We start from the raw sequence: 19,011 nt of genomic DNA on the forward strand, positions 1-19,011 counted from the left end.
ATTACGATTCGAGTACCTTAATCACCTGGCCATGCCGGGCATCTGCTCTATCTGTTGAACGTGTATCTTGGCAATATCTTTACAGCGTAGATTCCATTTCAAAATTTACTATCAGAAGTTTTTGTTCCTAATTTGAACCCTTCTTTATGCTCTGAATACATGATCATTTTGTGACTTCCTTATTTGCATATTTAAAATCAATTTAATAAGTGTACTCAACCTCTTTGTATTCGCGAAATAACTGGTGAAGTTTTCAGCTATTTTAAGGCCTAGTAAAAGTTTCAACAAGCAAAAGAAAGGTCTTACGTGTTTTTTTTACTCACATATGATTATAATTGATTAAAAGTATCGCAAAAAATTACTGCACTCAGGTGTTTCTAAGCGTCTTAAATTAAAAAGAAATTGCTCTAGACTACTATTACCTGTTAAGTGACAAATATAAAATGGTAAGATATATTAAATAATTAAAAGAAAAAATGTATTAGTTCTATTGATATGTGACACTTTATATTCTACAAGGTCATATTGGAGTAATTTATTCAGAAAAAGTCCTCGCCCTCCAAGTAGAACAGCGCATGCCAGCAAACTTACAACGCCTTATGCTTCACTACGAACGAGGAAACGCACAATATGGTCAGATGGTTAGAACCTTTGACTGCTCATCTAAGGGACGCAGGTTTAATCCCTGTCCCATAAAGCATTTACGTTGGTAAAAGAGTAGTCCAATAGTAGTCAGTCTTACATTGCTAAATTAGGAACAACTGGCGCCGATAGTCTTCATGTGGCTTTGCGCGAAATTCAAAACAAATAAATCTGTTGTAATTTATTTAGCAAATAAAAATAATTTAAAGAAAATATTAAAAGTTTATTTTCATTCTGATAATAAAATTGTGGTATTAATTTTTAAAAAAATTAAAATATCTTTAAGTATGTTAAGTTGTAAAGTAATTGTTTTCATACTTCCATGCTGAGGGTCGCGGGTTCGCATTCCCGTCGCACCAAACGTGCTCGCCTTTTCAGCCGTGGGGGTGTTATAATGTGACGGTTAATCCAACTATTCGTTGATAAAATAGTAGCCTAAGAGCTGGCGGTGGGTGGTGATGATTAACTGCCTTTTTTCTTGTCTTACACTGCTAAATTAGGGACGGCAATGGAAAAAGCCCTGGAGTAGCTTTGCGCGAAATTAAAACAAACAAACATACATACATACTTCTATGAGAATTAACCTAAGTAAAAGCCTTCAAAGATTCGTATGTAACGAGCAAGATTGCAATTTTTAAATCTGTTGTAAAAATTGTGTGTTTTAAGCCTTTTCCTTTTAATTGCTTTGATTTGTCCGATAGTCTATTGTCACCATACTGATTTTAATAAGTAGTCCCAAGCGGTAAGTTTACGGCTTCACAGCTCTAAAATCAGGGGTTCGATTCTCCTCTAGGGGACAGCCCGATGTGGCTTTGGTATAAGAAAAACACACACTTAGCAGAAATTAATTTCCGTATATGGCATACATTCTTAACATATCAAATCTTAAACTGAAAACCAAAATTTTAGCTATTCACGAATAATATATAATTTTGCTTAATTTTTATAACGCTATAATATCTTGAGGAAGGTTCTAAGTCATGTTTCAATGTAGAATAGAGCAATTTATTTTACCATTGCTCAAAGCTTCATGATTTGCCAAACGTTTTTTCTACAACTGAGCATCGAACATCGTTTATTACCACCCTACTTAATTTAGGTTCTACAGGAAGGCACGCCTAGTACCTCAAATAAGCAATTGATAATTGAGGTCGTTCAATATCTTACTGTGTCTCAGACCATACGTTTTTGGTGAATTGCAACTTTGGTGTTTGAAAAAGAAGTTAGATAAATCAAATTATATATATATATATATTTAGAAAGATGCCCTAATGTGCAGATAAAAACAGCTTTTGGTGTCTTTGTGATTTCAATTATATATTCTGGCATTAGTTAATTATTCTTTTACCTTACTCAGCTAGAGTTCAAAACGCTTAAAAGAATGTACATTATAAAAACTGGTCTTTTAAATTTAATTTCAAACGATATTTTTAAGCCTATACCCCAAAACATGGCTTCTTAAATTTTCAAAACCTTGCCAAATTATTTTTAAGATATTCACTTGGGTATTACGATTACATTTCCCGGTGGGGCGTAGTAAATGTACGGATTTACATCGCTAAAATCACAGGTTCGATTTTCCTCGGTGAACACAGCAGATACAATGTTCCTCCCTGCGACAGCGGTAAGTATTCGGGCTTAAAACGCTAAAATCAGCGGTTCGATTCCCTTCGGTGGACACAGCAGATAGCTCAATGTGGCTTTGCTATAAGAAAACATACAATTATGAATACTACTTTGTTCTGTATATTGTATTCACGAAATTTAAAGGAAATATTAATAATACTTTATATATTTGTTTATACAAAAAATTAGTGGTCACTAGATCATCTCTTCTTGGTTTTATAAACTTAAAGGTTTTTAAGTTAGTAAAAATATCGCTGTCTCAGAAATGTTTAACAATATCGTTTTTTCGTTGTAAGATTAATTAAACGTTTAGCCAGAAATAATATCAATACATTTGTTTTCACTCTCTAAAGAAACTACGTTGTTAAACTTTTACCATTTATAAACGCCAGTTTTTATAACTTACACAAAACGTAGATTCATACTAATAAAATTATAGCACATGTCAAGGGTGACAAAATGAGATGTGTTATATGTTTAAAGATATAACTCTAACTGTATTGATCAAGATTTCTGAGAATTAGTTGAAAATTTATCACAAATAAAGAATGTTATAAAATCATAAAAGTACTTTGCAAGCACTCAAGTTTTATTTCGTCACTTGAAACTAGCATGTTTAAGAAGATCATTCATAGGTTAAAGAACACATGAACATAAAATAATAAAAAAAGGGTAAGTGTTCTCGTCACAAATAAAACTTCGTGTTAAGAAGTAGGGTTAAAACTACCTAACTCATTGGTATAGAAAATGAAATATATACATACAAAATTTCTACAGTTTGTTAAGCTGTAACATAAAATAGCTGCCTTAAAAATAGACGAACGTAGAAATAAAAACAAGATGTTTTGCTGAATATAAAACAGTAACTAGTTTATCTGACTCTATGGTTATATTGGAGAGTTTATTAATTTTTAGAATTTTTCTCTGGAAACTTGTTTTTTTATAATTGGAATTCCATTACATGCAAGAAAGCAAAAGAACATCAAAACTTCAACAGTAGCAGACGATTAAAAGTTTCATATCGTCCACTGTATTCATCACATTTACGTTTTACACGCATGAACAAATGTTTCAATCTATGCAAGAGAAAACTACAAAACTTGAGGTGTTGAACAAAATGTAATAGTTTCAAAAGATTGTTTATAAACCATACTTCATTTTATTCATAAGAGAACTGATTATATCTTATACGAACTACATCATGCACAACAGTTATCTCTGCATACCAACAACACTGAATATTATTTATTAGAAAATTGGAGAGTATGCAATAAAGAAATAAAAATATGTTTACAATAATAAAGGGTCCAACTCCAAAAACGAAAATATGCAAATAAGACTTATTGGGTCTTCTTTTACATTTTACATGTTATAATGTTGGTTTTATACAAGTTTAAGTGATATGCATGCATAAAAAGTAACTGTGATCTAAAACTAAAGAGTAAAAATAATAGCTACAGCATTAAAATTATATCTGACAAGTTTAATTTCATATCAAACAAGAAAAAATTACATCTCAAACATGAACCGATTTTGATAATATGTATATTTCTGCAGCGACAACCTTTCAAGGCTAAATATAACAAGTATCTTGAAATCATTGTCATAATTCAAAGCCGCGAACTTTAGATTACAAGTCGAGTGTCTTAGCAATTTAGCTATGCCGGGGGTAGCTAGTTTATTAACACTAGGTATTTCTTCTACAGATTTTCTTCGGTTCTTTCCTTTTGCTTTACAATTATTTTTGTTTCGTATCGTCTGTTACTAAAACTTATTTATTATTTTCATTTATCACTCTTCTTATTTTAACATCTTTTACGTCATATATTTAAAAGATGTCTTATGCCATTGACATACCCATTATTCTTCAAGATATCTGAACATGTCAATCTTCACGTTATGAGAAGTCCCCCGGTGGGACAGCGGTATGTTTTCTGACTTACCAAAGAATAGTGGGATTGGCCAATATATTATAACACAACCACCACCGTCTAAAAGGGTGAGTATGTTTGGTGCAACGGGGATTAGAACCCGTGATCCTCAGATTGCGTGACGAGAGACCTAACCACCTGGCCATGCTGGGCCATTTGGTTTAAATGGATCTGGTACGGAATTGTCAAAACGAGTGAATAAGCCAGTAAATATTTTCTTATAGTAAACTGATATGACAAAAAAATGTTTATTTTGTTTATTTGAACGTCTATAAAACTAACTTGTCGTTTTTTCTATCTCACATGTAAAGTTTATACATTAATTTATACATGAATTTAGGTATTTCAAAAACTTCTTGGTGTGATCAGTGTTGTGTTTGTTTTTGGTTTTTGGAATTTCGCACAAAGCTACTCGAGGGCTATCTGCGCTAGTCGTCCCTAATTTAGCAGTGTAAGACTAGAGGGCAGGCAGCTAGTCATCACCACTCACCGCTAACTCTTGGGCTACTCTTTTACCAACGAATAGTGGGATTGGCCGTCACATTATAACGTCCCCATGGCTGAAAGAGCGAGTATGTTTGGTGCAGTCGGAATTCGAACCAACAATTCAAGTAAGATCTACCAAAAAGTCACAAACTTTGTCTCAAAATATACACTAGTTCTTATCATTCCTTTCATCGACAAACAGAATTTTAAACTCAAATATCGAATTTAAAAAAATAATCAAACATATTTCGCACAAATTAAGTTACGTTTGGTATTTACCCCAACACTTAGAATTAAAAATGTGCTTAAAATCAAAGAAACTCTACCCCTTCTTATTCGCTCGTTGGTTCTATATAAAAAGACTTGTGTTCGCTGTAAAGCTGTCTATATTGGTAAAACTACACATCACCTACGAATACGTGCACACGAGCTCACGTAAATTTTTAGGTAGACGCGTATATAAGCTAACTAACCCACCCGATTCTTGTATACGATTACACAATGAGAATAACATCCACCCATATTTCTAGAAAACTTTGAAATTATTGACTCCGAAATCACAGGTTACAATCTCTTTACTAAAGAAAGCCAGTAATCAACCAATCCTAAATAATAACATTAACTACTCCCTGTTGTCATTAATGCAATAAAATCTGGATTCTTAGTGATTTAATTTAATAATTACTATTATTTTGAAGATACAGTGTTTATAGTTATATTTAAGCTATTCTGCATAGTAGTTTCTCTTAACAAATATTTATATGTCCCATATATCGTACATTCAATTATATTATTACTGTTTAAATCTGTTCTTTCTAAACTTTCGATTCTATACGAAAATTAGCTCAATAACTAATGTTGTTTTCTGTAGTTCGAATATAAGAACTAATATTTTTTGAGATAGTAATGCTGGTGATGCAATTTAAGGAAATTCCCAGACGTGGTTAATCATTTTAAACATCTTGTAATCTTATATATATACTGAACCGTCTGTTCATTATTTACGGCAGCCTCGCTGACTTGGAAAAGCTGCGCACGTAGACAAACAAAGCTCAACATTAACTTTTGAAATAGCAAGAGAACAGACATGAATAATGTTGATGCCAAATATTATTTCACAAGCGGGATATTCTACAATAAACTCTTAAATTTACTCAGACTATCATTCACATTTCAAAAAGTAATATAACTTAAAGACTAAAAATGTAAATTTACTTTATGTTGTTATTGAGTGGCTCTTAGCATGACTGAAACGCTCAACAATTACTTTTCATGGTAGGCAGTACTAGTAGATTAGAGCTTTAACTTGGAGTGAAATCAAGAATACAACACAATTAATCTTTTTTTTAAAGTTCATGAAATAATTTAAATTTAAAGAATAAGTTAAAATTGTCCCGTGACTGGGGAGGATGATTTTCTTGTGTATCTTATAATATTTTTGTTTATATTTATAAATTGAAAACATATAAATTGTTATTTGGTTTTGGCATCAAAATGAAGAACTTTTCTACTATCAAGTTAGTTGAGTTTATTCCTGTATAGTTTATTTATAATGTTGTTGTTTTATAAATATAATTTCGTTTTTTTAAGCCCAGCATATTCACATCGCTAAGGTGCTCGACTCATAATCTGAGGGTCGTGGTTTCGAACCCTCCTCACACGAAACATGCTCGTCGTTTCAGCCGTGGGTGCGTTACAATGTAACAATCAATTACACTATTCGTTAGTAAAAAAAAGTATCCCACGAGTTGGCGGTGGGTGGTGATGACGGCTAGCGCAGATAGCCCTCGTATAGCTTTGCACGATATTCAAAACAAACCAAACAAAGCTATTTACGAGGTTTTTGCTATTTATCGTGTTCGTACTTTAACTACTCAAATCTAATGTATAAGTTTTTACAAGATAAAAATATATTAATATTTACAAAAAAGTTCACTGGAGAAAGTTATCTTAAACATGTTTTTATACATGGCAGAAACTTGTGTATTTTAATGTCAAAAGTAACCAACAAAATATCCAAATCTGATAATTAAAAGTTTTACAGAGGAAAGCTTCTTTAATAATGACTGTATTTGGAGTAGTTAACTGGAAACTATTGGAAGAAATTAGTGTTTGTTTTAACAGGCAATCTCTCTGAAGACATTTTTTACAGAATTATGATGAAAGAGAAATAAAAATAGACATCAAGAACGGATACATTTTATCTTATTAGTGCGTGAAAGATGACGAAGAGGGTTTAATATGGCAACTTTGCGATGATTTCAAACTATCAAAGAGTTTTACGACGCAAAATAAAAATGAAATTATACCATATCTGATATAATAGCAAATACAATGGATGAAATTTATGAGATACAGCACTTCAAGTAAGTATGTAAGTAAATAATGAAATAGCATACGTTAATAATAAAATCCTAATCATGACCAAAAGGGAAGGTATAAAAAAAACCGTTGGCTCAGCTGTAAATCTGAGTGTTTATAACATTAAAAAGCAGGTTTCGATACCAGTAGAAATTACATCAAGAAATGTATTATGTAACTTTTTAATTAATGGAAGGAAAATTTATTTTAGAAAATGTAAAAGCAAAAAATAGTAACTGTAATACTGTAAGCTCAATATTCTAAAAATTAAATTAAAATCATTCTATGGTTGATATGCGTATTACATTACAACCTACAATCGTATTTGTTATAAGAATTAAATTTTTGAACTGATTCTTTCTACGCTAGTAGAAACACAATGAATGCTTTGAAGTACACTTCTATTTCGAAACATACACTTATTCCTCCATAAACAATACACTTATAAAACAGTATGTGCAACATTTGAGTAAAATAAAACACGTAACCTGCAGTTTACATAATTTTCAACCAATCATTAAATTTCATTTCAAATACTTATAAATCTTTCGTTGTTTAAATCAAAAGAATTAGAAGCTATTACGGATTTGAGGTGGAACATAACTAATTTATTGTTTATCATGAAGCAAAAAGCTACACAAAGGGCTATCTACGCTCTGACCACCAAGGATATCTAAACCCAGTTTCTAGCATTGGATGTTTGCAAACATAGTACTATCCCAACAGAAGGATTACAAAATACGTGTTACCTCATGAAAATATTACAAAAGAATTCACCGGAATTATTTGCTATAAATATTTTGTGCAAAAAATAGAAAACAATCAAAGTGAACACCTTATAAATAAATAAAAATAATTTAAAAAGGGTATTATTACAGAAGACCAGAAAGTTAATTATATTATCTGTTCAAGTTCATAAAACATAACAGAAAATGTTACATTATTCAGATACTTAAAAGTTATTAGTTTGCAGCATCTAAATTATAAAAAATTTCATAACCAGTCATCTAAATAGTTCTTACTTCTGTCACATACTTCAGTATTAACAAGAACAGGGCCTAATAAAGAAATACAAATCTTGAATGTAAGCACAATAACAAAAAAAATGTTAAGAGTTTAAACGAGAAAAACAAATTAACTAAGTTAGGATTATAAGTATATTCGTACATTTGTTACGTTGTGATTCATTTTTAAAAAAATGTAGTTGTACATCATGCTTAGAAATAAAAGTTTTATGCTGATATATCAGTAAAATTACAAATAATTTTGTATTTATTATAAGCAATACAAAATAAGCATATTAAAACTTATAGATAATGGAAAAGAAATCGAACAGTTGTATATATATGAAATAAAACAGACAACTGAAAATTATATATACATATGTATATATATTGTTGATGTTGATATTTAACTGATTTTTCAAGAAGCGTTTACTGACTAATAATGAATAAGAACTATAGTGTTATGACAACAAATATTGCTCACCTTGTCAAGGTATTTTCAAACAAAAATGCAGAAAGACATTTCGCGCAAAGCTGCTCGAGGGCTATCTGCGCTATCTGTCCCTGATTTATTAATGTAAGACTAGGCAGCTAGTCATCACCACCCACCGCCAACTTTTGAGCTACTCTTTTACCAATGAATAGTGGAATTGACCGTAACATTATAACACCCCCACGGCTGAAAAGGCGAGAATGTTTGGTGCGACGGGGATTTGAACCCGTGACCCTTGGAATAAGAGTCGAACGCCTTAACCCTCCTGGCCATGCCGGGCCTAAGCCTGCAATATGTGAATAAATTAGATTTGTATTTATTTCTTCTTTGACAGGATCTTAAAAATTTGAAATATTAACCAAATATTTTTTTGGAAAGATTCACTATTGTGAATGATTCTAATCAATGCTGAATTCAAACCTTACTCTCAATCTACTTTTATCTATGAGTTATATCTATATTTAGAATTCTAACAGTGTTCAAGTAAATATTGAAACTCTTAAATATTTCATTCCTTAGAAGTCTAATATGTTACAGTATATTATTTAATGAAAGAAAGTGCCTATTATTCTAACAAAAATGAGTTGAGCATCTAAATTATCGAGTGAGTATTTTAGCACATATTTTGACAACGAGCAGCACTTCTTTAAGGCCTATTACCATTACATATGTCTAAAGTTAGTACTTTTGTTGGTATTATTTAGAATGGATATCTTAAACACATATTCGTAATGTATATTGCGTGGAGACGTATTATCTTTAATGGTTACTTAAGAAAGGATAGCAAAAAGTATAAAGACTTACAACGCTAAAATCTGGAGTTCTCTTCTTTGCGGTGAATAGAGAAGATAGCCCAATATGAATTTACTCTAAAAATACCAAAGAAAAAACTAGCACTGACCACACATTTGTCATGCTCCAGTTTTTTCACTCTTTACTTTATATATTCCCGTAGACTTTCTTCAAAAGGTTTAACGATTTCCTTGAATATTTTTAATTCATTAACACATGTAATATAATACAATAATGCAGTGGTCACGGAGAGTATATATTAAAAAGAGAATTGTACACAAAGAGTTATTCTACTTAAAGACATGTCATAGGTTGAAAAGACCCACATTATCGACAAAGAAAAATAAGTAAAACTGAAATATCCAGTTGGGCTCAGTCTGGGTCTCATTAATTCAATATAATCAAAATATGTTATTTCAGAATACCTATCATTAACGATGAAATATTGGGAAAATAGTGCACTAAATAATCAATCTGTAAAGTTAGATAGCCTAAAAAAAATTTCACCGTGAATCATTATCAATTTTTTCTGTTATTTTAATTATTAAAATTATTTACTTTCTACATCTGGCCCGGCATGGCCAAGCGTGTCAAGGCGTGCGACTCGTAATTCGAGGGTCGCGGGTTCGCATCCCCGTCGCGCCAAACATGCTCGCCCTTTCAGCCGTGGGGGCGTTATAATGTGACGATCAATCCAACTATTCGTTGGTAAAAGAGTAGCCCAAGAGTAGGCGATGGCTGATGATCACTAGTTGCCTTCTCTCTAGTCTTACACTGCTAAATTAGGGACGACTAGCACAGATAGCCTTCGAGTAACTTTGTGCAAAATTCCAAAACAAACAAACAAACTTTCTACATCTACCTGGTAACAATTTGGTCAGATAATTGCTTAATGATCTGTCGGTTGTGCTATGTTTAATGTTTCTGTTTTGTTTGTTTGTTTTGAATTAGCCCGAGATAAAATAGATTTCTTTCTTCTACCAAATTAGCCAGAGGTAAGCATTCCTGGAAGACGTGATCTCTTACCAAGTTGATGTAAACTAAATATATAAATCAATCAATGTTTGTCTTAAGTGGGCCTAAAGCCGAAATGTTGTAAAACAAATCCATTTAGTGGGAGTGTACAAAGCATTTTCATCTACTTTTCCCCTGGTTTAATTTCATTACTTGTTTAGTTCTGTTAATAAAAGTATAAAATATATATAAGGAACAAAGTATAGCCTGCATCACGTAGATTTGTAGAAACAGTGACAAGGAAGAATCAATAAGAATGATAAAACTAAGACTAGATAAATCGACACTGGTGTAATAGTATTTGTTATTATATATGAGAATATCAGTGCCTCAAGAATATTAGAGGGAGCAAAGTATAGATTTAGCAACTAAAGTATAAAGTCTGTGTTGTGGGAATAATAAGCATTTTCTTCCATAAAGAAACTTAGGAATGTAGTTATATATTTATTTAAATATTTCAAAAATTGGGCTCATTTTATTTCAAAACTTAATATAATTGTTCGAATATTTATTTTTTGTAAGGTATATTTTTTAGCCTTTTTGTGATGTATAAACTCAAATTACTTGTAAACTATAACAAACTTAGAAATTATTAGAAAAACTTACTGGTATGATTTTTGCAAACGTTTCTAACATATTATTACTTTTAAGACAGCAAGGAGTCAACAGAAAGATCAAATCTCAAACAACAGTGTGAAATTATATTTTATATGAATTTTTAATTCATTATTTTATATTAAATGGACAAACTCGTTCAATTCATATGTATTTATGTGTGAGTTTTAATGTTTAGTTTGTTTCTTTTTTATTTTAAAACATATCATATGTTTACAATCAGATTTGGACAACACAACGTCATAGATCAAGCCACAACACAACACTTTCCAACCTTTTATTTACGCTTCAAATAACTGTTAGTAAAGGTGAAGACTTGGATACATGTCAAAGTAATTATCTCTTTTTCAAAATCATTTTAAATGCTTAGAATGGAAAAATTTATTCTGGAAAACAAACAAACTCACAAAACTGCTCAAACCTGTACCTTGATCCTTAATATTCATGTTGACTTTTGCATTGTTAAGTTAATTCATTTATACTTTCGACATTGACATTAAACTATCAAAGACATTTTTGAAGAATTATGATTTTCATATTCTTATAAAGTGTTTGTTTTGCATACTCCTTAAATACCTTAAAAAATATTTTTCATACAGGTGCTGTATTGCATGAAGGATCGTGCAAATACTTCGAACAATATGGAATTTAGAACAAAAGTATAACGATATCTAATGTTCTAATAAAATTCTAATGTAGATAGATAAATAATACAATGAATTTGGATCAGGTAAACTGGAATACCAGAAACCATTAAAAATGCAATATTCTATTGCTAGAGTGTCAACACTGCTGAAAACCAAACATATGCGTGTGGTTCTCAGCCGCTGCATATAGTTAATGAAAATTTGGTAGCATGTAGCCGAATACGTTCACTTTCAAACTAACAAAAAGTTCGTGGTACTTTCTTTTGGGACCAATTTACATAACTTAATGGCAGTCTTTCTCTAGTATGTTTGCATAAAGACAAGCCCAAAATAATTGTTTACACACCTAAATTCGAATCGCATTCAATTAAAAAGTTTATCTTGGTTTAGAGAAATTTGAGGCAGTTTTTCCTGGATGAAATTTACATATAAATATACGTGTTTCAAGATGAGTGGGAAGTCCCTTTGCAATATCATGCATTTCCTTTTCGAAGTACCTTTAAAATATCATAAACAGCCAGAGAACTATCGTGAAACTAATTAATTATATGATATAATTGAGAGGAAAGTTGGTATCCTGCCATTGTCAGGAAGAATTAAACAGCGTATTTTCTCAGGACTATATTACTATATTCTGTTCATTGAAAAGTCAAGTAGTAATCTATATCCAGATCCATCACATTATTCTACCACACTTCGTTGTAATGAAATAACAATATCAACTGAGAACACCATGTATCCAAGAAGTGTTAATTTGTACTTTACAGTGAAGGAATCGGGTAGCATGTATCATATCTTCATATAGGACGACAATCAGCCAAGAAACTTGAAAGGAACCTCAAAAGCATTCTTAAAGTTGGAAAACAAAAAATTAGAAGTTTAAAACTAGAATAAGCAACGAGCGTGACAAGAATGAGGAAGTTGATAGTAAATAGCCAGGTTACAGATAGAAACACTGATAAGATAGTTACTGCAAAGCTAAAGTCAGTAAATTGAAAGACAAGTATATGCTGCAGACTTCCAAAGTTAAAGTCAATCAAATATTTATGCTCTAATACTTATCAGGGCTCATAAAACGGAGCAAAAGAAAAACAGTTTTAAAATGCTAGACATAAACATGAGCCACAGCAAGCACAAAAGTAAAATATTAAACGTTAATATCTTTAATAAAAACAGAAAGTTACTCTAGAGTAAAAGTTCGTTGTCTTAGTAATTCCAAAGTATCCTGAGAAAAAGTGATGACTATATCAGTGGAGCGAAAACAGTGATGAAATTCGCTGTTTAAAGCGCTAACAGGTAAGCCTTATTTATTCAATATCTAGATGTTTAAAGACTCGTGATTTTAGTGAGGGAGACAGTTATATCTGTGGTTTTATGTGCCTACAACCTAAGAACTAAATATGAAGGCTAAAGCACAAGAGTAATAGCCAAAATGAATCACTAGTACGATGGAGATATACGTTGTCAAATTGGGTGAACACACCACTAATTGGAAGAGAAGCACTAACAATTAGTTTCTGTAAAGAACATTCTTAAAGACTAACACACATTATGGTACAGGGATTTCAACAAAAAAGTAAAGATACGTATGATGCAATTTGGAAAAAAAAAAGTTTTTCTTTCTCTTTGCTCCAAGACTTGAAAAGAATAAATACAAGGTTAATATCAATTTAAAAACCTCAGGTAAGAATCTCAATTAAAGACAAATACGACGAATGTAAGAATAAAAGAAAACGATAATATTTCTTATTTTAGTAGGTAAACAAAAGGAAGAGACATAAGATAAGGCAACATGGAAATATAATTTTTGTTGCTAAACGGTGTTTGGAATTTTGACAATTTATCTAGTATTCATAAAAACATTTAGGTCGATATGAGGAAACTCAAATGGTAAGTTAATGAATTTCCTGTATAAAAATAGAGTTTATTATAAATAAGCTAAATAAAAACAATTTATTAGCCACAATCATGTTGTTAATTTGTCTACGCTTTGTAAAACTTCGTTATTATTTCCATAAGTACCGTAACTTGACTTGTCGCGCTTGAATATTATATATTGAGACATTTGTTGCTGCTGACGATTCTGGTTTTTGAGAAATACTCTGTATAATAATAATGAACAACTCGTAGAACAAATACAAATATATTATTTGATTTAGAGTAAATATAGATACAGGAGTTTAAGCTGGTTACTCCTATATATTTTAAATGATGCCAAATTTAATTGCAAAAATTTATATTTGAGATTTTTTTCTTATTAGTAATGTATCTAAAGTCAACTAAGAGTTTTTGTTTTGCTCTTTTATTCAAGTTACGACGTGACACTTAAATCTATCTTTTTTTTTGTCAGCTCACATACGTTAATGTACGTGGAAAAAAGAATTAGAAGCTATAGAGACTGTTAGTTTGATATTCTACCAAAACTGTTACACTGTAGAACACTTCGATACTCCATAGAAAAAGTTAAAACTACAGAAAATGTTAGAAATTCATTAAGATGATTGCTGGATCTTTCTATCAAATTACACATATTGGCTTGGAATAATTATTTTGGCTTTACTCCAACACATGGTTACTCGAGAACTTAAGAATGGGTATTACGAGCATACACTTTGACAGTAACCAGCCAGTAAATACATATAATTTTTCTCTTAATATTTTATAAATATATGTGTAAAATATTGTCATTTGTAAGTGTTATATACTACACTCTACCACTTCTCATCTGATTGAGCTCAAAGTTTATGGAAAATGTTTTTCTTTCTTATAAATTTATAATTAGTCAAAGTAAACACACATTCCTATTTTCAAATACAACTTATCTAGTTCGTGTGTGTTTTGTACTTAAAGTTCCGTTAGCTGAATTTCTTATTTCATACTGGATTATTTATATGTACTAAATTATGGTAAAATATTATCGATTATTTATTCCTGGACAAACAGTATGAATCTATCACATGTAACTACGATTCAGGGTATATGCTTTTTCAGTAAATGTAAAGTAAATTATCTCTTTGTTCTGTACAATCCATTTCTCCCCTACCATTGGCTACAAATGTGAAGTGCTCCTCTGTAATTGTTTTAAGATTTTGACAGTAATTTAATTTCTTTCACTTTTAATATTCTATAAGGTGCTCCTGGCACATCCATGATGAAATAGTCTAACCTGATTAACCCTAATGGCTATCATCAATCATCATTCTAATCAAGTTAGGTAACAGCCTATTAGTTACATAAAAATTTGTTTTTTTCTTTAAATAATTATTTGCATAAGGGACATTGACGTTTCATCATTATGGGTATCGAAATCCGGTTTCTAGCGGTTTAAGTCCACAGTCTGTCCCACTGAAGAGGCCTTTTAAAATCACTTAGACTGATTAGTAATGCAAAGAACGCTCAGTTACATATCTGGCAATATATATTTTGGTATCATAAATAAACGAAAAACAGTGAAATTAGCTTTAGTTTGAATTGCAAATCTTAGCGTATAAAACGTGAAGGTTTTAGAAGTATATATGGTTCAGTTTTGTCTCTCTAGGCCATCTAATCTACTTTACTAAACTATAGCATAAAAGTTAAACACATAAGGTCAATCATTATTATCAAAATATCCACCAAGCCTTCTCTTAGTCTTCTTTGGAATAACTGCATCTAACACATCCAAAGGTAACCCTTTCCTTAGGTCACCCATAGTTTTATAAAAATAAAGCTGTCTTAGCTGAAAATAACTCCTACCATTCCAAAACTTATTTTTGCCACATTATTAAGTATATATACTGCCCAAAAAAATTAAAGGAACAAGAACATATTTCAGTATATTTTTTTCATAACTAATTTATGTATGAAAAACTTATCCGTTTGTCTACAAGTGTATTTTTTATGCTGGCGAGTGAAGTTTGAAGCAACTCAAACGAAACTCACCTCACTCAAGGAGAATACAACTCAAGGTACCCTATATAAGGCTGTTACGTGAAGCTATGCATTTCTCATTAATTCTCGAAACAAACACCAATATGGATCTTTTGCGGCTCGCTTTGTCAGTGTGTACCTTCCTTCATCTTGTGTGCCCAAGCAGTCAGGTACCATCTGACAGAGAACGAGGTGGCCAGGGCGGTCCAGATGCTAGAGGAAAGCCAGACCCAAAGGAGGGTGGCACAGCGCGTCGGTGTGTAACCAAGTGTCATCAATCGACTTTGGCGAACCTACCAGGAGACGAACTCTTATGACAGGAGACCAGATCAAGACCGTCATCGCTGCACAACAGCCAGAGAGGACCACTACATCGTAACTACCACTCTGCGGGACAGGTTAGCTACGGCTCAGTCACTGCAAACTGACCTTCAGTACTCCACTGGAACCCGTGTGTCAACTAGCTTGTAATCGCCTGCACGAAGGAAGCCTTAGGGCCAGACGACCTACAAGAAGCTTTTTCTGATATCGCGACACCGTGCAGCCAGGTTGGAGTTTGCTCGTCAGCACCTGGACTGGGAACTTCATTAATGGGCCACCGTACTGTGGACAGACGAGAGCAGGTTTACTGTGTCTCGTGATGATGGACATGTGAGAGTGTGGAGATGCTGCAGAGAGCGATTTTCCGCCTGTAACATCGTGCAAGTCGACACTTATGGAGGAGGTTCTGTTATGGTCTGGGCAGGCATATGCTTGGGTGGCCGCACGAACTTACTCATACTCGACAGGGGTGCTCTGAACGCGCGACGATATAGAGACGAAATTCTGGAACCCATTCTGAGGCCTCTTGCCGGTGCTGTGGGCGATAGGTTTATTTTCATGGAGGTTAACGCGCGAGCCCACGTCGCCAGACTGTGTGTGGACTTCTTTGACGAGGAAGGAATAGAGACTTTTGATATCCAGATTTAAATCCCATTAAACATTATTGGGATATGTTGTCGAGGTGTGTTAGTGAACGTCAGCACCCTCTTCAGAATGTACAGGAACTCCGACAAGCTGCGGTAGACGAGTGGGCTGCCATATCCCAAGATAACATCGATAGACTTATTCGGAGCGTGCCAAATCGGTGTCAGTAGTGTGTCACAGCCCGTGGAGGTTACACTAGATATTGAATGTTTCAAACATTTCTTGAATAAACGTATGTAAACTGTTTAAAGTGTTATTTCATATGGGATATCAATTTTGGTTTTATTGGTCATTTTTAAAAATTTTATTTTTCCATGTTTTACCGTTCATCACACAGTAAAAAATGAATACAGATGGAAATGAAATGAGGCAACTTACCTAAAAAAATAAAAATACTGTCACATCTGGAACACTGACATAAATTATATAAGAAAACGTACTTGTTCATTTAAGTTTTTGAGCAGTTTAAAATACGATGCATAACCCTTATCATCCTTAAGTGTAACAATAAGTTCCCTCTAGCTTTTCTTTTTTAAAAGATAAAACAATTTCATAAATCTTAATTTATCCTAGTATCACCATAACAACTCTCTTCTGAACCCTTTCTGTAAGTTCAACGTCCTTCATAGGGTAAGAAACCTACTTTTGAACAAATGTGTGAACAACACAGTGACATTATAACATATTTTGACTTGTATCAATATCTGTAAATACAACCTAAACTCCTATTTACCCTGTCATTAGCAACAACACATTGCTTGAATGGCTTAAGGGACGATTGATAAAGTAGAATATAAAGATCCTTTTATATCATAAAACTTTAAGTTTTTTCTTATGAAACCTATGATATCTTATATGTATTATCTTGAATTTATCATAACTAAAAACATTTCTTTGCCTAACTGACCAAATAACCCAAATGCTTAGCAGTATTCTTTTCAGAGTCATTGATACCCATAAGCTTAATGTCATCAGTGTATTTAAATAATTTATTGACCACACCTTCATCCATGTCATTGAGACAACAAAATCTTAACACTGAGTCCTGAAGTACTCCCACTTGTAATGTTAATCCAAAACTGTCTTTATGGTACCCTTCTGCTTTTGTTCATCCAGACAGTTTTTATCAAAATGAAACACACCTACAGAGGTTATTTTTACCAAGTATTTAAGATAATATTTTATCAAATGCTTTCTAAAAGTCCATATAAATGAAACTCACACTTCTATCTTCATCTATCATACATAAAACATTAACATTTTGCAACATTCTTATTGGGTTAGAAAAACAAGATTTTCTTCTAGTGAAACTGTGCTGATTATCCAACAAACCCTTAAATTTAATTAAATAAGGTTGAAATGCTAATCAGTGATGTCGAGAAACCCACTTGTTGAGAAATTTATATGCAAAAACGGATCGTTTGGGTTGAGAAAATATTTTACATAGAAGAGCGAACAACGTTTTGTGAACCTGACGATGACCGAAGAAGGTCGAAACGTTGTTCGCTCTTCTATGTAAAATATTTTCTCAACCCAAACGAGCCGTTTTTGCATATAAATTAAAAAAAAAGGTTGAAATGCATCTTTTATCAGACTTTCAAAAACTTTTCCAACTGCTAATATAAAATTAATAGGCATATAAATATTGGGCAGGTTTTATCCCCTCCATTGAAGTGAGGAGTAACATTATCCAACTTCCAATATTCTAGTACCTATCCAATATTCAATAAATTACAGCAAGTGGTTCAGATACCCAGTTTTTAACTTCCTTCAGAACTGTTGGGAAAACATTATATGACCCAATTGTTTTTAACAACCTCAGAACTAATATGATAATCATGTCAGAATTTGTTTTCATCTAATAACTCTTCAGAATAAAGAATGTTGCTTAAATCTTCATCAGTAAAAATTATAAAACTGTATAACTAAATGATTCAGCTATCTCATAATCATCATATATAAACCTTTCTTTACCATCCCTCAAATGCCCTGCTCCAATCCCAAGAACGTCTTGCGTGTATTTAAATTAATCCTTTTTATTAGCCACTAAATCCTGCTGACATTTACCACAGTTTACAGCCATATTCATGTATTGGCTCTTCCTTATTCAAGATACTCTACATATAGTATATCGTTGATACTTCTAAAATTGTACTTGCTTCGGCAGTACATATACTAAAATTGGAACGATACAGAGAAGATTATCATGGCCCCTGCGCAAGGATGACATGCAAAATCGTGAAGCGCTCCACATTTTTTAGGCCCGGCATGGCCAAGCGTGTTAAGGCGTGCGACTCGTAATCTGTGGGTCGCGGGTTCGCATCCCCGTCGCGCCAAACATGCTCGCCCTTTCAGCCGTGGGGGCGTTATAATGTGACGGTCAATCCCACTATTCGTTGGTAAAAGAGTAGCCCAAGCGTTGGCAGTGGGTGGTGATGACTAGTTGCCTTCCCTCTAGTCTTACACTGCTAAATTAGGGACGGCTAGCACAGATAGCCCTCGAGTTGTTTTGTGCGAAATTCAAA

General features: G+C 32.5%; 1 non-coding gene across 1 annotated transcript; it reads left to right on the forward strand.

Annotated features, from left to right (window-relative positions):
• Window positions 1-18,637: 18,637 nt before the first annotated feature.
• On the forward strand, window positions 18,638-18,744 carry LOC143254663 (U6 spliceosomal RNA). Its single transcript, XR_013030315.1, has one exon. It is a non-coding gene; the product is annotated as a U6 spliceosomal RNA (small nuclear RNA).
• Window positions 18,745-19,011: the final 267 nt, after the last annotated feature.

This window comes from Tachypleus tridentatus, chromosome 6 (assembly GCF_004210375.1).
Source record: "Tachypleus tridentatus isolate NWPU-2018 chromosome 6, ASM421037v1, whole genome shotgun sequence".
In the NCBI taxonomy this organism is placed as follows: domain Eukaryota; kingdom Metazoa; phylum Arthropoda; class Merostomata; order Xiphosura; family Limulidae; genus Tachypleus; species Tachypleus tridentatus.